At 53.1% G+C, this 20,238-nt stretch overlaps 1 long non-coding RNA gene and 1 pseudogene across 1 annotated transcript; one reads left to right on the forward strand and one right to left on the reverse strand.

Moving 5' to 3' along the window:
- Nucleotides 1-206: 206 nt before the first annotated feature.
- On the reverse strand, nucleotides 207-2,939 carry LOC123629745 (annotated as a pseudogene).
- An 11,862-nt stretch (nucleotides 2,940-14,801) lies between these two features.
- LOC123629767 lies at nucleotides 14,802-15,286 on the forward strand. The gene is made up of 3 exons (XR_006732226.1): nucleotides 14,802-14,871; nucleotides 15,022-15,096; nucleotides 15,217-15,286. It is a non-coding gene; the product is annotated as an uncharacterized LOC123629767 (long non-coding RNA).
- The last annotated feature ends 4,952 nt before the right edge of the window (nucleotides 15,287-20,238 follow it).

Consider the following 20,238-nt stretch of genomic DNA (forward strand, 5'->3'; position numbering starts at 1 on the left):
CCACCGGCTCTGGGGGCTGCCGGCCCGCGCCCCCCGGGTCGGGGTCTCAGGCGGAGCACATCCAGCCACCTCTGGAGGAGGGGGCGGCGGCTCAGGCCCGAGCTGCTGCCCCCCAGCAAGGGGGGAGGGCAGCGGGGTCCCCCCCCCGGAGCGGGCCCTGGGCTCCAGGTCGCAGCAGGTGTAGCTCGGCAGCTAGTTGGTGGCGTTCATGCCCCGCCAGTGCCGGCAGCGGTGGGGACGAGGGGCGGCGGGGTCTGGGGGAGCCCGGGGAGCAGGGGCAGCGCGGGCCTGAGGCTGGGCGGGGGGCAGGCCCGGGGCGGGGAGGGCGGTCACCGGCCTGCGGGCGGCTGACAAGGAAGCATTTCTCCTTGTGGGCCTCGAGCACGTCGGGGCAGCGGCAGCGCGGGCCGCACACGTCGCAAGGCTCCGGCTTCTCCCCGTGTGCGGCGCCGGCGCCGCTTCACGCTGGGCGGGCTGGGGAAGCTCCTGCCGCAGATGTCGCAGATGTCCGGCCTCTCCCCTGTGTGGGTCTTCGTGTGCTCATCAAAGCACTGCTTCATGTTGAAGTCCTGGCCACACCACTGGCACAGGAGCTGCTTGTGGCCAGTGTGGATGCTCATGTGTGACGGCAGCTGGTACCTGTACTGGAAACGCTCCTTGCAGTTGTCACATCTGAATGGCTTCTCCCCGGAGCGCTGCAGTGAGTGCACCTCGAGGGACATGCTGCGCTTGAAGGACTTCCCGCAGGCTTCACAGGTGGAGGGCATGTCCTTGGTGTGGGCAACCATGTGCGAAACATGGGCCATGGTATAGAACTCACAGATCTCACATGAGAACTTCTTCTCTGCGTACCCATGCACAATCTTCTTGTGCTCATGGAGGGACCAGAGCTTCTTGAAAGCTTTGCCACACGTCACACACTGAATGTTGCGCTCGCAGTCCGTCTGCCGCTGCAGCAGCCGCTCACTCTCTAGCAGGAAGCGCTTGCCGCACTGGTCACAGATCTGCATGTGGCTGTGGGTCACATTCATGTGTTTCTCCAGGTACCAGCGGTTGTTGAAATCTCGTGGGCACTTCTGGCACGGGTGGTGCTGCTTCTCCTCCAGCCTCACGTTCGCCCCCCGCCCATCAGTGGCTGGAGGCCCTCGGGCTGGTGCAGAGGCCACTCTGGGGGACAGCTTGGGTCGCTTCCCACTACATGGCCCAGCCTCCTCAGGCTCAGAGGTGCCTTGGCGCCAGGCATTCTCCCGGGACCGCGTGGCCATGCGACTGTGGGGAGGGGGGTCAGCACGGCTGCCCCGGCGCCCTGGTGGCCCCTGCATGCTGCCAGCTTCCCCCTCCTCTGCTTCCTCCTCCTCAGAGCTCTCTTGATCCTGCTCACTGGGCCCTTCCTCCTCCTCCTCTTCTTCCTCTTCCTCCTGCTCACTGTGCCCTTCCTCTTCCTCCTCTTCCTCTTCTCCCTCACTGCCACTTTCTTGATCCTCCTCCTCCTCTCCTCCACTGCCACCATCCTCCTCTTCCTCATCCTCTTCTTCCTCCTCCTCCTCCTCCTCTGAGTGTCTCTGCAGTACATCCTCCCGGCCCAGCATCATGGTGGCCGGCTCCTTCCAGGGCCTGGCTTCCCCTCGGCCAGTGGACACGTGCAGTGTCTGGTTGTTGAGGTTCACCTCCACAATGATCTGGGGCTGCTCCTGGCGGCTGTAGGTGCCAGAACCCCCAAGCTCTTCCTCCAACTCCTCCCCACCCTCCAGCTTACACAAGCTGGCCGGGGGCCTGCCGGCCTCCTCGACAGCACCCTCCTTCTCCTCTTTGAAGAAGGGCTGGGCTGGCCCAATGGTGGCAGGCACTGTGCCGCCAGCGGTCCCTGCCCGTCCTCCACGCGCACTGAGTAGGGGTCAGGACCCTCGCGGGCACAGATCTTGGGCAGGCCTGGGGTGTCCGCCTCCTGCTTGATGTCACAGTAGTAGGGTGGCACAGCTGGGGTGCAGCTGGCAGCCGGCTGGGCCAGGGCCACAGTGCCGGGACCCGTGGGCCTAGGGAGCGGGCGTCCAGCAGTTCCTGGCGGGACGCGGCGATGCCGGCCATCTGCAGCAAGGAGGCGGCACTGAGCACCTCGTGGGCGCTGGCTGCGTTGACCAGCAGCTCCGGCGTGTAGATGAAGCTGAGGATCTGCTGCAGGCCACCAGACGCCAGCGCCTCCAGGGACAGCTCCACACGCCGCAGCTGCTCGTTCTGGGTGAAGAGCGAGTGGAAGAACCGGCTGTGGGCAGCGCGCGCGCCCGTGTGCGCCGGGAAGACGCTGCGCTGGGGCACCCGCACCAGGCCCACGTCGCAGGGGTCGGGCTGGAGAGGCGCTGCTGGGTCAGGCGGCCCGTCAAGCAGGCGAAGTGCGGCGCCACGTCCTCCACCAGCGAGAACTCAGCGCCGGTGAGTCAGTGTCCTCCCAGCCAGCAGCGTGGCGCGTGGCGCTGGGGGCTCGCTGCCCCCACGGCCCCGGGGGCGAGTCCAGCGCCGAGCAGCTCTTAGGCTTTAATAAGTTTTGAATAAGCGTTTTGCTTTTTGTTTGTGTCCAAGTTTCTCGTGCCTGTCTCTGAAAACACATTTTAGAGCCATGTTAAAATGTTGGTTGGTCACCTTGCAGGGCTTGAATGGCACATCCCTGGGACCCTGACGGGAGGTGGGGACTCATCCGGTTTGAGTTTAGTGGGTCACAGTCACTTCCTCACGCTCAGCTCCTGGTGGCCGTCCGGGTCTGGGACGCCTCCCGGGAATGTCTCGCTGCGCGTCTCCGCTGCTGACCGCGGGCGCAGGAACCGGTCCTGGGGCCCCGCCCAGCGCCACCAGGCAGGAGTTAAAGTCAGCGTGAGAGACTGTTCCGAACTGACGACAGCTGAGCTGTCTAATTTTCGCAATGTCTGATGACACAGGGCCACGCACATGCTGTCGCCGGAGCCCTTCGCGGGCCCCGGGGGACCGCAGGAGCGAGGCCGAGGCGCGGCCCCTCCAGCCAGGTCGCCCCGCTGCGGGCTGTGCCTGCGCAGCCCTCCGGCTTCTCCGGTTTCTCTTAGAAAATCCCCAAGTGCATCTCAGCTGGGTGACAATGAGAGCGTCCAGGCCTGCGGAACAGCGAAAGCTTCTAACTCCATTCAGGTCCCGCCAGCTCCAGCTTTTCCTGCCGGGGCCTCTGCAGGTAGGAGCCTGGGACGGGGCTCTAGCCTAGTTCGCTCCAAGTAGAAATTTCATTTTGAATAATTTTCGGTTGATTTTCTTATTCTTTTTCAGGTCAACAACCATACGGTCTGGAAATACAGTTGGCCCTTGAACAACACGGGTTTGAACTGCACAGGCCCAGTTACGTGTGGTTTCTCCTCCGCCTCTGCCGCCCAAGACAGCCCGACCACCCTCCTCCTCCTCCGCCTCAGCCTGCTCAGCATGGAGACGACGGGGATGAAGACCTTCCTGAGGCTCCACTTCCACTTAATGGATAGTAAATATATTTTCTTTTCCTTATGATTTTCTTAATAACATTTTCTTTTCTCTAGCTTACTTTATTGTAAGCTAATAATACATATAACATATAAGATATGTGTTAATCAACTATGTTACTGATAAGGCTTCCAGCCAAGAGTAGGCTATCAGTAGTTAAGTTTTTGGGGAGTCAAATGTTATACGAGGTCAGTTCCCTCACTCAACCCCTGCCATGTTCAAGGGTCAACTTAATGTTAATTTTGTGCCTCCTTTGCTGCCTTTTTTTTTTTTTTTTTTTGGAGACAAGGTCTCCCTCTGTCCTCCAGGCTGGAGTGCAGTGGCATCATCATAGCTCATTGCAACCTCAAACTCCTGGGCTCAAGCGATCCTCCTGCCTCAGCCTCCCGAGTAACTAGGACTACAGATGTGTACCACCACAGCCAGCTAATTAAAATTTTTTTTTTTTTTGGTAAAGATGGGATGTCATTGTATTGCCCAGGCTGATCTCAAACTCCTGGCTTCAAGCAAGCTTCCTGCCTCGGCCTCCCGAAGTACTGAGATTACAGGTGTGAGCCACCATGCCCAGCCCTTTGCTGCTTTTATAGTTATTGTTTCCTTCTCTTGTGTAATTGTTTTGGCTAGTGTGCAGGAAAGAGTTAACACAGGCGATCTGAAATTGCTCTCCTTAGAAAGGCCTGCTTGCAAGCTTGGTCCTTGGCTGGCATCCGGGAACTTAGACTTTGGGAGGATCCCACATTAACTAACTGATGAGTGGCTCACAAATTGTACAAACAGTATGGTTTAGGCGGAGTACAAACTTCCCTTCTGGGATCTAGAATTTGGTTCTCTCCAGACAGAGGGTGCCCATGTGACCAGCCCCAATAAAAACCCTGGGCACTGAGCCTCTACGAGGTTTTCCTGGTCAGCAGCATTTCCCACTTATTGCTGGGAAAATCAGTATGTTCTGCATGGCTCCCCTGGGAGAGACCTTGAAGCTTGCTCCTGGTTCCCTCCGGAATTTTGCCCCGTGACTTTGTCCCTTTGCTGATTGTGCATAGCATCCTTTTGCTATAACAAATCTCAGCCATGGGTCCAGCTCTCTACTGAGTCTTGGGAGTCCCCCTAGAGAATTATCAAACCTGTGGGTGGTCTTGGGGGCCCTGACTCAGCTAGACACTCTATTTGTGGTGAAGCCACCTGTAAATGGCGAGAAACGGCCTCCTCCTGCCCATGTTAAGATCAGTTATTGGCTCACAAATGGTGTTCTCTGAAGGCCCCACCTCCCTGCTGTTCAGCTGAAGCACTCCCCAGAGCCGTCAACATTGCCTGGGGTCCTGTTAGAATGCAGAGCTCCTCTCCCCCTCTCAGAGTGTCAGGTCCGGCCTCCTGGTGGACTGTTGTCCTGCTTCTTTGGCTCCTTGCTTGGAAAATTCACAAGCAGGGCCGGTGCCACCAAGTGACCACAGACAGGAAGCAATTCCATGCAAACAGCTTTTATTGCAGAAAAGAAGGGAGCTATACAAAGTGAGAGCACATTCCAGAGAGGAACGGGTCGGTCTCCACGAGTGGGGAATGACGTTGAGGACTCCCAGGTGGTTTCCTTTGATTGGCCTGGTCCGGGGCAGGGCTTACGGGGACTGTGGGTGTCACCAGATGATTGACACATGTGATTTGACAGGTGTTCTTATAACAAAGTCGCAGCTCCGCAGCTGTGTGAGCCTCAGACCTCAAGTCCCTGCTCTTCGTGGTTGTCAGCTGCGCTTTCCTGCAGTCCCTTCCCCACTTCTCCATCCCCTCAGAACTGTCATCCTGGCCTCTATCAGCCACCTGCAGATTTGATCTCTGCCTAACAAGAGCTTCTGACCGAGGAGGTCTGAGGAGTTCACCAGCGCCCCAGGGATCCGGACTGCACGGTCCCAGACGCAGCCCAGCATCTGCCTTTATCTTTCCTTGGAGGTTTGTCCCAAAGGGTTTCTCTTCTATCCTTTCTCTCAACTTCCCTCGTCTAGTCCATACCTGGCAAAGTCCACTGGGGTGGGGTGATTCCCTGTGCCATCCACTCACGACCATCCCTCTGCACAGGTTCCTGCTCGCCACACTCTCCTGTCACACAGGTGTCCCCCAAAGCCAGTTCCATGCTCCGAGGGCTGAGAGCTGGTCTCGACTCTGTGAGGGCACCCGGGAGCCGCCCATCAGCAGCTCCAACTCAGGCCACTCACTTCCTCTTCCCTCTCAGGCGAGCCAGACCCTGCGGGGCCCAAATGTGTGGTTCTGGTGGACGCTGCTCACACCCTGCCCTGAGACCCGTGTCTCAGACACCTGCCCTGAGACACCCTGCCCTGAGACCCGTGTCTCAGACACCTGCCCTGAGACACCCAGCCCTGAGACCCGTGTCTCAGACACCTGCCCTGAGACATCCAGCCCTGAGACATCCAGCCCTGAGACAACCAGCCCTGAGACATCCAGCCCTGAGACCCGTGTCTCAGACACCTGCCCTGAGACATCCAGCCCTGAGACATCCAGCCCTGAGACCCGTGTGTCAGACACCTGCCCTGAGACCCGTGTCTCAGACACCTGCCCTGAGACATCCAGCCCTGAGACCCATGTCTCAGACACCTGCCCTGAGACCCGTGTCTCAGACACCTGCCCTGAGACATCCAGCCCTGAGACATCCAGCCCTGAGACCCGTGTCTCAGACACCTGCCCTGAGACATCCAGCCCTGAGACACCCAGCCCTGAGACACCCAGCCCTGAGACAACCAGCCCTGAGACATCCAGCCCTGAGACCCGTGTCTCAGACACCTGCCCTGAGACATCCAGCCCTGAGACATCCAGCCCTGAGACCCGTGTCTCAGACACCCTGCCCTGAGACATCCAGCTAAGAAGCGTCAATTAATTCAGGGATCACGATGACTCGTGGAAAGTTGTTTTCAAGATTAAAGCCTTCCGCCTTGGGGGTTGATCCAAGGGTGTTGGAGCGTGGTGGGAAAGATGCTTCAACATCAAGGGAGACCGTAGGAAACCAGTACATGAATCTGAATGTGAAGTAACGAGACAGTGCTAATCGGGACCTTGGTGGACGAGGTCGCATTGGATGACTTTTTCAAACTGTGGGTCCATTTCTCATTTTCAGAACCAATAGATTCTCTTGTGTTTTTTTTTTTTTTTGACAGAGTCTCATTCTGTCACCTGGGCTAGAGTGCCATGGTGTCAGCTTAGCTCACAGCAACCTCAAACTCCAGGGCTTAAGTGATCCTCCTGCCTCAGCCTCCTGAGTGCCTGGGACTGCAGGTTCCAGCTAATTTTTTAATTTTTATTTTTGTAGAGATGGAGTCCTGCTGTGTTGCCCAGGCTGCTCTCGAACTCCTGGCCGCAAGTGATCCTCCCGCCTCAGCCCCTCAAAGAGCTGGGATTATAGGTGTGCGCCGCTGTGCTGGCCTCTTTCATCTTTTTCAAACACTTCCTGCCTCCTGCCCATCTAAATGAGGTTAGGACCAAGGGGCCTTCGGGGCTAAAGAGATCCGTGTTAAAACCATGTGTGTGACTTCATTGAACCCTCAGAATCCGGTCACCTCATGTAAAATGAAAATGGTACCAGCACCCGCACGATGTCGGCAGAAGAGTGACGTGCAGAGTCCCACGAGAAGCACTCGTCACAGGGTCTGGTAAATGGGGAGCTTCGAGACGTGGTCGCAGTCCTCCTCCGTTCCTGAGGTCCAGTGGGACCTGCCTGCCTCATGGGCTTCTTGACTTCTCTGGCCACACAGCAGCCGAGCCCTGCCGCGCTGAGGCGTGACATTCGGTCCTGGATTATTGTCCGTGCAGTGAGTGGATTAGATGTAGCTCCTGAGCTAGACTGCACACTGTGAGGACATAGCCTGTGTTTTCTTCTTCTTCCTTTTCTGTGCCCCTTGTTCTCAGAAATTCTCCTGGCTGGAGCTGAGGGGGACCTGGGGGATTTTCTTTGTCCACATCAAGTCCAGGTCCTCTAGCCCCAGGCTCCTCAGAGCCCCGCAGGCAGCCCCCATGAGATCTAGGGCCGGGGCTGCCCTCCTGCAGGGGTCCTGCCACCTGGCAGATGCCCAGGGCTGAATGTGCCCAGCAGGCCCGTGGCCTGGGCACGCAGCTGCTCCCTGAGGGCACTTAGTCTCCCCTCGTCTTGCCGGGTGACAGGGGCCGGCCAGCATCTTGCTTTGCAGGCCTGTGGAGTCTCCATGGCAACACGCTGGGACAGGGTGCGAGGGGCTGTTTTAATGGAACAGGCGCGTTCTGTTTAGTGAGGGGCATTCGAGACCCAAGCTGAGATTACACGAGCTGACTTCTTGACAATGTAATTATAGCTCATTTTCCTCACTCAACTAAAACCCCGTGGCCGGGCACCGGCCTGCTCTGGCCAGCGCGGGGGCAGCCGCCGCGGCCTGTCGTGTTGGGGCACCGGGCAGTGGCGGGTCTGCTTCCATTAGAATGTTCCTGAGAAACTGTGCACAACTGGTTTTCATGAGCATTTGCCTTGGGCTGGCGTCACGGTGTCGGGAAGGCTGCACGGCCGACTGATCGTGGAGTGCCCGCCGGCGTCCGCGTTGAGGTTCCCAAGCAGTTACTTGTCTGTAAACTCCGGGGAAGTTGGGGTTCCTATCCGAGGCGACAAGCTATTCTAAGTGAATCCTTTGGGAAAGAGAAAAATCCTTTTGTAGTGAAGAATGATCTCCCCTAATCGACGCCTCTGGTGAATCGGGCTTCCCTTGCCGTAGGGGGTCTTGAGTGCACTGGGGTCAGCGGGGTCACGTGGCTCCAAGGGGCAGATGGGGGAGGGGGAAGGGGGGGAGCAGCACAGTGGGGGGCAGGTGAATTGAGCACCTGCTGCTTCCTGTTCTCACGTGACCCACTTGGGAGTCCTGTGCGGTAGGTGTCACTACCCCCTTTCCCAAGTGAACAAAGTGAGGCCAGAAGAGGCCAAGTAGGAGTCTGAGGTGGCCCCGCTGGCAGGGGCTGGGCCAGGACTCGGTCTGAGGCCACTTCACCGCCGGCCTGGAAGGAGGCCCTGGGCGCTGCAGCCCTCTGCCCGGGAACAACCTTGAAGGCTCTGGAATTTCAGGCCGCTCTTACTTCTAGCTCTTTGAAGCCATTCTCAGAATCGAGTCCCCTTATCCTTCAAGAGAGGAGATGAGTTTTCTCTGGGTGAGTGTCCTGGGCTCATTCCACGGTGGCCCGGAGGACAATGGCTTAGTGTTTCCCTCCCAGCCCTCCGGGACGCCTGGGGCTGTGCCGAGTCTTCCTCGACCTTCTCCTCTTCAGACAACCAGACTACTTAGAGCAGCAAACAGCTCAGGTTTCCCATTTTAACCAGAAGCTGGGGTTAAAGTTTTTAATGACCAGAGTGGTCTTTTATTTTTATTTTTTCATTTTACAAATGCTTTAAATACAGTTATAAAAATAAGCTTTGATTTTACAAAAAAGCCAATACATTATTTCTTATTTTATTTTTTATTTCCTTCAGCTAGCCTAGAAAAAGCAATATATTAATATTAAAAGACGATGGGATGGGAAGCAAATTTCCGTGTTCCAAATGCTAACTCGACACAAGAGTTCCTTTAAATGGGGAACTACCTAAATGCATGTGATGTAGTTATGTTTCTAAAATTACAATTAAGTCTTTATTTAAATATTTTTAGATGCAATTTTATCTCATGCAAACTATTGCATAAAGTGTATGTGATATAAGTTTTAACCACAAATACAACCAGAGCCAGCCCAGATCTTCCTAAAGTACACTTCGGGTGCGACATTAACACCCTAAGGTGTTCGTGAGGCGTTCTTTGAAAGAAATGTTGTGTAACAAAAGCATTTGCCAAACACTGAGTGAAAGCTGAACACGTTATCTGAAACTGCAGGACTCCCTCTAAGATTTCAACATGCTAGTATATATTTATATTGGCTATCTATTGCTATAGAACATATTATCCCAAAAGCCAGTGGTTAGAAACAACAATAAACTGTGAGATGCCACTCACGGCATCTGCGGGTCAGGAATTTATGAGCGTCCTGCTTGGGTGACTTTGGCTCATGGTCTCCCCGGAGGCTGCAGTCAAGGTGTCAGCTGGTGACGCGTCATCCAAAGGCTGGACTGGAGCCGGGGATCCTCACTCGGCCCACAAGCTGGTGATTGGTGGAGCCCTCGGTTCCTCTCCCCGGACCTCTCTGTACAGGGCTGCTTCAGGGTCCTCCCGCTGTGGTGGCCAGCTTCCCCCAAGGGACAAGGCAGAAGCTGCAGGAGGCATCACCTCCCCCAGACTCTATTGGTCACCCCCACCAGCCCCGCAGCATTGTGGGAGGGCTCCACAAGCCCTTGAAGTCCCAGAGGCAAGATCTTTGGGGCATCATGATACCTTTCAACCTTGGTGTACGGTTTTCTCCAAACTTGCTTTACCTCACGGTTTTCTCCAAACTTGCTTTACCTCAGATAGTCACAAAATCCTTTTGTCTTTCAAGGAATGCGTATCCTGGTGTGTGTTGATTCCCGCTGTTCTAGCCCAGGCTGCTCAGTCCGACCCCTGGCCCAGATGAGCTATTGTCCACCAGCCTGTGTGGTGCCAGGAGACTTCTTTGTATTTGGTGTGCGTGCATGTGGGCGTGTGTCCATACGCGTGTGGGCGTGTGTCCATACGCGTGTGCGCACATGAGTAGGTGCATCTGGGTGTGTGTGTACATGCATGGGTGCACCTGGGTGTGTGTGCATGCATGTGTGTGCACGTGGGTGGGTGCACGTGGGTGGGTGCACGGTGCTGGCCAGGAGCTCTGTGGGCAGAGCCTGAGCTGAAGGACTTCCTGGGTATTTAAACTGCACCCCCAGGGGCTCTTCCCTTGCTGCAGTGCTGAGTTCCCGCCCACGCTGGGGCCACTCCCTCCCTTGCTGCCACTGAGTTCCCAGATTCAGAGCTGGGGTTTCTCTCCACTTCTTGGTTTCTTCCTCACCTTCCTCCACTTTGTGCCTGGATCCCCCTTTCTCTTTCACATCAAAGCCATCTTCCTGGCTTTTCTTTCACAAAAAGCTATGGTGGTCAAATCAGAAAGAACTTCTAAAACAGGATTCTGAGCCGTTCACGACCGAATGTATCTCCCCCTTCTTTGCCGAGAGGAAGGCTCTCCCTGCAGACCCAGCCGCCTGGTCAGCACGTCCCAGGGAGGGTCACTCTCCCTCCCTGTCCAGCCAAGGACGGGCCAAATCTAAGGCAGGAAAAAAGAGACACAGGGACTTGAGATTTCATATCCCGTTACAGGCAGCGTTTGTCCTTCTATCCCAGACCTGCCTCTGCCTGCATCTAGCTCGGGCAGGAACGCAGCCTTCCTGACCATCGAGCTTCTCTGACGTGCTCTTGCCCTCATTCCAGGAAACCACGTCTTTCCTGCTTTGCTTTTGTGGCGGCCCTCCCTCCACCTCCTCGCCCCCTCTACACCGCAGTTGCCTCGCACGTCCTGCCATGGACTTGGCTCAGCCACGTGCCTGCTGCCCTTGTCCTAGCGACAGTGTGAGGTCCCTGAATGAGCATCCGAAGCCGTGGCCCTGGCTGGATGTGGGCAGGGGCTGCATCCTCAGGCAGCCAGGCAGAGGGTCTGGAAACACAGCACGCTGTTCTTGTTTCTCCGTGAACTCGTGTGGTGAACATGAGAAGGCTCATAGGCTGCTCAGTGTCCTGGTTGTCCAGTGCTGGGATGGGGAGGGACACACACCGCATCTGACGCGCCGTCAGGCGGGGTTAACGAGTTTCTCTCTCTCCCCCTCTCTCTGTCTTTACTTTTCCGTCCATGTCCTGGGCAAAGCTTACTTATTCGTAGAAGTCTTGTCCATTGTGTCATTTCCTTCCTTCTCTGAAGGGCAGATTTCCATCTGGGTATCTGGGAAGAAAGGAAAGGAAAATAGTTCTTGGACAGGGTGGTTCTGGAAATTAATAGCTCCCTCCTCTGTGTTGTCAATCTCCAGACTTAAAGGATACAACTTTTTTTTTTTACCACCCTGCACAATTGGTGATTAAACACCGGGGTTGTTATGACAGAGAAAAAAGGTTAGATTCTAATTTTGGCAGCAAGAATAAAGACTGACCTTGTCAATAAAATGTAGTCAGGGAGTTTAAACTCTTTTGCCAAAGGCCTGGTTTCCCAACTAGAGGGCCGTCCTCCGCCTCCTCCAGTGAAGTTGCTGATATTTTCCCTTGTTGATACATTGTCCTAAAATGCTGTGCAATTATTTTCCCCTTAATTGTCTCCTGGAACTACTTAGCACATTTCCTCTGAGTGAGGGATGGTGCAACCGAGGCACGGAAACACGACAGCGTGAACACCGTGCTCCCGAGGAGCTCTCCCCTCGCCCGCTGACGGCCCCCTCTTAAAGTAGCCTCCGTGGATCCAGGGGCAGTGGGGCTGAGACACAAGACCCTCACCAGCCTGTCGTGCCTCTAGAGCTCAGCCCGTAGGGGAAAAAGGACCCTCACCACTAGCCAGTCGCAGGCAGATTACAGAGCGTGGGTGAGGGCACGTGACTTTTTGGAAGCAAATACTCCTCTCTAGTGGCCGGGACTGGTTTGCTTCCAGATTCATGCAATGGCAGCCACCCAAGCCCCAGGTAGACGGTGGGATGGGGCTGTGTGGGGCGGAGTGGCCGTCTTCATTACCTGAGTCATCTTGGGCCAGGTAGACAAGTCTGCAGGCCACTTGTCCCCAAGCAAAGCTAAGTGAAGATAAATGTCTAAATCATCTTCACTTCCTTGCCAAAGCCACTGGGTGTCCAGGATGCAGCTGTAGCGGGATGTGTCAGGAATTTTATGCCTGTCTCTTTGTCTGGGCTAGATGTCCCTCTCTCTGGGATCCTACCCCCATCCCTGTCCTGACTGCTGTCAGCATTCGTCACTCTGTTACAGTCACCTGTCTGCCCTACAACACTATAACTGGCTTTACTGCAGGAACCGCGTGTGTGTGTGTGTGTGTTTCTGTAGCCTTAGTGTTTAAAATAGAGCCTGGCACCCAGTAGGGACCCAAAGTGTGTTTTCTGGGAGAATGAAATTGTCCTGCAGCAGAAAAGCAGCAGCAGGTGTCGCTGTCCCCGGTGAACTCAGGAGGGCTCGGCGGGATGCCTCCTGAAATGTGGAAAGACCCGGGCCCCTGAAGCAGACACGCAGCACTGGCAGGGCCAGTGGGGGCTGGAGGGAGGCTGGAGGGAGGGGAAGAGACAAGTGACTAGGGCGAGGGAGAAATCTCCAGTGCATTAGCACACTCTTTATTCTTGTCCAGTGAACATTTCTTGTTTCCTCTGGAGTCCCAGCTAGATCAGATGCTGGCAGTTGAGGAAGCGAATGATCATTGAGGGCGGGTGGAGACCTGTAGGAGCCTCGCTCAGAAGCAGACGTCGCTCCCTCCTGGCCGCCCGTCCCACGGTCGTTGAAACAACCAAGAGCAGGAGGGTGGTGGATGGGTGAGTCGGAGGCCGCAGGGAAAACGGGCCCCTCCCAGACACACACAGGCCCACGGAGGCTGGAATCACTGCTGGGCAGACGCCACCTTTTCCATACCGGGCTTTTTTGCAGAGAAGGGCAACTGATAAGAAACCAGTTCATATTAGGCATTTAGTAAACAAAGGAAGGAAGATGATTTCTAGGTCTCAGCCGATTCAAGATGATCTCCAACAGCAGTGTGTAACAACACACTGTTTTTAGGAATGGAACTTCTGTTGTTTTGTTTTTTTTTTTGAGACAGAGTCTCACTGTGCTGCCCAGGCTAGAGTGAGTGCCGTGGTGTCAGCCTAGCTCACAGCAACCTCAAACTCCTGGGCTCAAGTGATCCTCCTGCCTCAGCCTCCTGAGCAGCTGGGACTACAGGCATGCGCCACCATGCCCGGCTAATGTTTTCTATGTATATATTTTAGTTGTCCAGATAATTTCTTTCTATTTTTAGCAGAGACGGGGTCTCACTGTTGCTCAGGCTGGTCTCAAACTCCTGACCTCGAGCCATCCACCCACCTCGGCCTCCCAGAGTGCTAGGATTACAGGCATGAGCCACTGCGCCCGGCCTAGGAATGGAATTTCTTAGTTGCACAAGATCTGGTATTGTATCCTAGCATATAAAACGATGCACTTGGGGTTCCCCACGTCTAACCCCGCAGCAGACAACCACCCATGAACTCAGCTCGGGACCCACTGCCTGCTCCTCCCCCTTGGCTCAGGCCCCTGGAGGTCACGTGAGCCACCGCGTAGCCCCCTAACACTGAAAGAAGATTCCACCTGGTCCTCCGTCCTACACGTAATCTACCAGGAGAGTGAACTGGAGACTGACACCTGGGAGGGCACCAAAAATCCCCCAGTGCTTTGGGCGCTTTCCTTGTTCAACGCCAGTTGGTGGGTCCTTACGGTTCTCCGGCATCATTCCTCACAAGGTCTCGTTGACAGTCTCATCCTCCTGTGTGTCCCTGGCACTTAACGCTGGGAAAGGCCATGGTAAACCCCCAACTGCGGGGAAGCAGCCTTTTGTCCAGAGCAGTTACCTTTTAGCGCTGGTGTCTGAGCTGCAGGTGGCACGTGGAGGATTTGAGACTGAGGGACAGACAGGAAACCACCCAGAGAAGAGGCTTCTGTTTGGCCCAATCGGGTCCTGCGGGGGCCCCGGCGGGAGGGTGGACTGTCCCCTCTTGGCGCCCACCAGGTCTGCGAATCTCTGTCCACCCTGTGGGGGGCCAGCCGGGCCTTTCCTCTGGCAGAGGCGTCTCACAGCGGCAGGGGGACTTGGGGACATGCACACTCAGGGGAGCACAGACAGGGGAACTCTCAGGCCTGTCATCCTTCGCACAGGCACGAGACCACCAGGCGCGGGACTGTGACCCTGTTTGACAGTGCCATGTGCTTAAGGAGGGAGTTCTGTACTTTCACAGCTGCAGCAACGGAGAACTGAACAGTCTCTGCAGCCGGCCAGTCCGCAGACACCGCGGGAGACGAATCCCACCCGGGCTCGTCTGGACCAGCTTGGGACACACAGGAGGACAGAGACAGGTAACGAAGGCAATGGGCCTGGGCAAACCAGGGCCAGGCCACTGGCGGGGGCCAGCAGGGGGTGGAAGTTAGTAACAGGCTCACAGCGCAGTGTTGTACATGCAGGGTTAAAGTTGACGCACAACTGCAGTTCTCCAGAATTATGTTTAACTTAATTGCTCAATAACCTGCCGATATTCTATACCTTAGTATGAATTCAATTCTGTTCACCCCACTATAGCGTTGCTTTGCAAAGTCACCAGTTCAAAGAAGTTCGTTCCCGTGTGTCGGGAGTGAGAGCAGCTGAGTCCTAAGAGCGCAGGGTCGGGAACCAGGTGTCCAGGGGACAACTCCTGAGCCTCTTGGGAGAGATGAGCCCAGAGAATGGTTCTAGGTATGAGAGCACTTTATTACAAGGTGACACTTTGGCGCTGTCGTCCCGCGGTATTCTCTGGAAATTTGCTAAACCACGTGGAGTGGGAGGGTGTTCTCTTGCCTAGATTCTGTCAGTCTCAACAGCTGCCTCCCCCCGTGTCACTTTCAGATTTCTTCTGGGCTTTGCACAGAGGGTGGAGGGGAAAGGGCCGGTCCTGACCTGCAAAGAGTGGAGACAGGAGAGGTGAGCCGGGAGGGGTGAGTGGTGACGAGGGAGAAGGGAGCCTGGGAGCGAGAGTGCTGCACTAGCTGGTGACAGGCAGAGGGTGGGAAGTGCGAGACTGCCACCTTTCTCCTTCCACAGAGACCCACGTTCCAGCTTCTGTGTCTACTGTCGTGGGTGCTCCAGCGTGGAGACGGGTCTGAGGCCAAGCATCTCACAGCACCGTTCTTCCTCCCTGGAGGTGGGGTTCATTCCGAGGGCTGTTTTGCATTGATGTCGTGTTGTGGGGGGAGTACAGTCTCCCATCTCTCTCCCTCTCCTCAATCCTCCCTGTTTCCTGAGACATAAAAAAATAGAAATTAGGGCAATTAATAACCATACAGGGGCCTCTGAGTGTTCAAGGGAAGGGAAGTTGCACGTCTCTCGCTTTTAGTCAAAAGCTACAAAGGATTAAATTTAGCAAGGAAGGCAAGTCTGAAGCCAAGACAGGTGACAGCTTGCTCCGAGGTCAGCTGTTGAGCCTAAGAATACTGAGTCATAGAAATGCCCCCTGTATTTCCGGAGACAAGATTTGATTTCAGAAGTCACATAAGGCTTTGCCTTAAAGAAAAAAGAAATGTGTTAGTTCAAAAGCTGCCTCGTCTCAGGAGGGCGTCTCCTTGGTCAGTAAAAGCTGCACTTCAAAGAGACAGCTGTAAACTGGGCCTATGGTTCTCACCTGTTTTGAAAGACAAGGCAGGCCTCTTCCTAGAGCCAGGGGTTGCCAGAGCTGGCAAGGACCCCCGGAGATGAGAGCTGATCAGAGAGATATGCTAATGCCCACGCCGGGCCCAGAAGGAGCCATGCGGTTAAAGTAATTAACACAAAGCACAGCTCATGTTGACTTCTGAGATCATCTCTGTCTCCAAGAACACAATCACTGGAGCCAAGATGTCTCTGGTTTTTGCTAAAGTAATAGCCTTATCAGAAAACTTAGAAGTTTGCCCCAAGAAGATTTTACAACTCATTGTTCCCCTAGTTAGAGTTAGTTGAAGGATCTGTAGTAGCCTTTTAGAAGACTTTGACCCTAAAGCAAACTGCCAAGGGCAACGGGAGCTTGTATCTACCCTATATAACACCTGTGTGGATTTTCAGTTTTGGATATATTTTTGGCAGGAGGAAATATTCGCATCCGGATACCCTCCTTTATCTATTTTCATAAACCTTTACTTTATAAACTATATCTTTGGCTCTGTGTATTATTACTATTATTTCTGTTTCCTACTATTTTTTCATCCTTTGCGATGACCCCTGCCTGAGAGACCTGATCGGAAGAGAAAACCTCTTTGCTGGGAGCGCAGCTGACTCCCCGCAAACTGGCGTGGTCGACTTAGAGACCGGATCCGAAGAAAGAGACAAAACCTCTTTGCGGGGAGCGTAGTTAACTCCCCGCAAACTGGCGTGGTCAACTTAGAGACCTGACCCGAAGAAAGAGACAAAACCTCTTTGCGGGGAGCGGGAGCGTAGCTAACTCCCCGCAATCAGCCAAGCTGTGACTGCCAAGGAAAGTTCCTGAGGGAAATGAAAACTGCTGCGCCAGCGATCACACAAGTGATGAGACAGTGAAATAGTCTCGCTGACACGGAGAAAGTGTTAGCGGTGGGGACAGAAGATCCAACCGGCCACAGCGTTCCCTTAGGCCAAAGCCTAATCCAGAGCGAGGCCCTAACTCTCTTCAGTTCTGTGAAGGCTGAGAGAGGAGAGGAAGCTGCGGAAGGGAAGTCAGAAGCCAGCAGAGGTTGGTTCCCGAGGTTGAAGGAGAGAAGCCGTCTCCACAACATTAGTAAAACTCACGGGGAAGCAGCCGGTGCTGGTGCAGAAGCTGCGGCAAGTTGTCCAGACGATCTCGCCAAGGTAACTGCCGGCCACGCTCAACGCAGATTTTCAATGTGAATGAAACAGCCTCCTGTCGGGAGCAGGTGCCATCCAGGACTTTCACAGCTGGACGGGAGCAGTCAATGTCCGGCTTCAAAGCCTCACAGGTCAGGTGACTCTTCTGTCAGGGCCAATGCCGCTGGCGACTTTAAGCTGAAGACGGTGCCATTTGCCACTGTGAAAGCCGCAGGGCCCTAAGACTTAGGCCGACTCGGCTCTGCCTGTGCTCTGTCGGCGAAACAGCAGTGACAGCACATCTGTTTACAGCGTGTTTCAGTGAATATTGTAAGCCCAATGTTGAGATTTACTGCTCAGAAAAAGAGATTCCTTTCAAAATGTCACTGTTCATTGACAATGCAGCCAGTCAGCCGAGAGCCCTCATGGAGATGTACCAGGAAATTGATGTTGTTTTCATGCCAACACAACGTCCGCCCTGCAGCCGGTGGATCAAGGAGTAATTTCGACTTTCAAGTCTTATTATTTAAGAAATATATTCTGTAAGGCCACAGCTGTCATAGGTAGTGATTCCTGTGGTGGATTTGAGCAAAGTTAATTGAAAACCTTCTGGAAAGGATTCACCATTCTAGATGCCATTCATGAGAGAAGATCAAAATACCAACATTAAAAGGAGGTTGGAAAAAGGTGATTCCAACTCTCGTGGATGAGTTTGAGGGATTTAAGACTTCAGAGGAGAAAATAACTGCAGATGTGGCAAAAATAGCAGGAGCACTAGGATTAGCAGTGGAGCCTGAAGATGGGACTGCATTGCTGCGATCTCATGGCCAAACTTGAACGGATGAGGAGCCGCTTCTTACGGGTGAGCAAAGAAAGTGTTTCTTCAGATGGAATCTACTCCTGGTGAAGATGCTGTGAGCACTGTTGAAATGACAACAAAGGATTTAGAATATTACAGAAACTTAGTTGATAAAGCAGCAGGAGAGTTTGAGAGAACTGACTCTAACTTTGAAAGAAGTTCTACTGTTACCCACAGTGTCATATGCTACAGAGAATTTTTTTTTGTGAAAGAAAGAGTTAATGTGGCAAACTTCCTTCCTTTATTGATTAATTGATTGACAGGGTTTTGCCCTGTCACCCAGGCTGGAGAACAGTGGGGTGATCATAGCTCATTGCAGCCTCGAACTCCTGGACTCAAGCGATCCTCCCAAGTAGCTGAGACTACAGGTGTGCCCTGCCATGCACAGACAATTTTTTTTTTTATTTTTGGAAGAGGCAAGATCTCACTGTTTTGCCCAGCTGCTCTCAAGCTCCTGGCCTCAAGTGATCCTCCTGCCTTGGCCTCCCACAGTGCTAGGTAGGACTGCAGGCATGAGCCACCACACCTGGCCTCATTGTTGTCCTGTTTTAAGAAACTACCACAGCCGTCCGCCCTTCAGGAACCACCACACTGATCAGTCAGCAGCCATCACCGTCAAGACAAGACTCCGCACCAGCAAAAAGATTGCAACTCACTGAAGGCTCAGATGATCGCTACCATTTTTTAGCAATTAAGTGGTTTTTAATTAAGGGATTTACGTTTTGTTTTTAGACAGTGCTATTGCACACTTAATAGACTGCAGTCTGGTATAGATACAACTTTTACATACACCGGGAATCAAAAAATTGGTGTGACTTGCTTTATTGCGATGTTTGCTTTCTTGGACGGTGTGGACCAAACCCGCACTATCTCTGAGGTGCCTGTGTGGGGATGTGCTGGAAGGTAGGACTGGCTTCCTGTTTAAACGCAGCTTCCAAAGCTTTTATTTTTATCTTCACACCTTGCTTTACATGTGTCAGAGATCAACTGGACCTGCTGGAGTGACAGCAGGTGTGCTGTTGGCCCTGCAGTGAAATGCCTTCCACCTGCTCTCAGGCCCAGAAGATGTGGACTGTCAGGGCCGAGTTCCTGCTGTGAGATGAGCCCTGGGGGGCTTGAGAGACCCAGCCCTGCCCTAGTTGCCACCACCCAGGCTTCTCACCTCCCTGCCAAAGGGAAGGCAGTCGTTGGAAATGAAGGAGCCTTTCCCAGCACTGTCCTCACGTGGCTTTGAGTTACTGTCTAGTTTTCTTTCATTTTAACTTAAGGAACTTCTGTTAGCATTTCCTATAGGGCCAGTAATGAGCTCCTTCAGTTTTTGTTTATCTGGGAATGTCTTAATTTCTTGCATATTTTTGAAAGACAGTTTTTGGAATATAAAACTCTCAGTTGACAAATTATTTTTCTTTCAGTACTTTAAACTACTTTCCCATTGCTTTATTCTTTTTAAAAATCTTCTTACTGCTTTCTGACATCAAATGTTTCTGATGATTAATCTGCTGATAATCGTATGGGGCGTCTCTTGTATGTTATGAGTCCCTTCTCTCTTGCTACTTTCAAGATTCTTTTTTTTTTTTTTTTGTCTTTTGACAATTTGAGTATAATGTGTATTGGTATGGGTCTCAGACTTTATTCTACTTAGAGGTCAAGTTTCTTAAATTTGTGAATTCATGTGTAGAAGCAAATGTGGGCCATTTTCAACCATTATTTCTTTCAATCATCTGTTTTGCTTTTCTCTCTCCTCCTTCTGGGAATTCCATAACGTGTGTTTTTCTGCTTGATGGTGCCCCACAGGTCTGTTAGGCTCTGCTAACTTTTCTTCCTTCTTTTTTCTTTCTACTCCTCAGATGAGATAATTTCATTTGTTCTTTTTTCAAGTTCACTCATCTTTCTTTTGTCTGCTGAAATCAAATTGCTGTTGAACACCTATAGTGAATTTTTCATTTCAGTTGTTGTACTTTCAGCTCCAGAATTTCTGTTTGGTACTTTCAAAAATTCTGATCTCTTTGTTAATATTGTCATTTTGTTCATATATCATTTTCCTGATCTCCTTTAGTGGTTTTGCTTATGTTTTCCTTTAGTTATTTGAGCACGTTTTAAACTTTTTTGTGTAGTAAGTCTGATGTCTGGGCTTCCTCAGGAATGGTTTCTGTTTAATATTTTTTTACTTGAATGAGCCATGTTTTCCTCTTTGTTTGTACACATTGTGGGGTGTGTGTGTGTGTGTGTGTGTGTGTGTGTGTGTGAGAGAGAGAGAGAGAGAGAGAGAGAGAGAGAGAGAGAGAGAGAGAATTGGGCATCTTACTGTTATAATGTGGTAACTCTGACATTCAGAATCTTTACCTTCTCCAGGGGTTGCTGGTTTTTGTAAAAATTGTTGAAGCATGTAGCACCAGTCCATTTGTTTGAGACTTTTCCAAACTTTTTTTATAAGA

The sequence above is a fragment of the Lemur catta genome, unplaced genomic scaffold (genome assembly GCF_020740605.2).
Source record: "Lemur catta isolate mLemCat1 unplaced genomic scaffold, mLemCat1.pri scaffold_41_ctg1, whole genome shotgun sequence".
Classification (NCBI taxonomy): Eukaryota; Metazoa; Chordata; class Mammalia; order Primates; family Lemuridae; genus Lemur; species Lemur catta.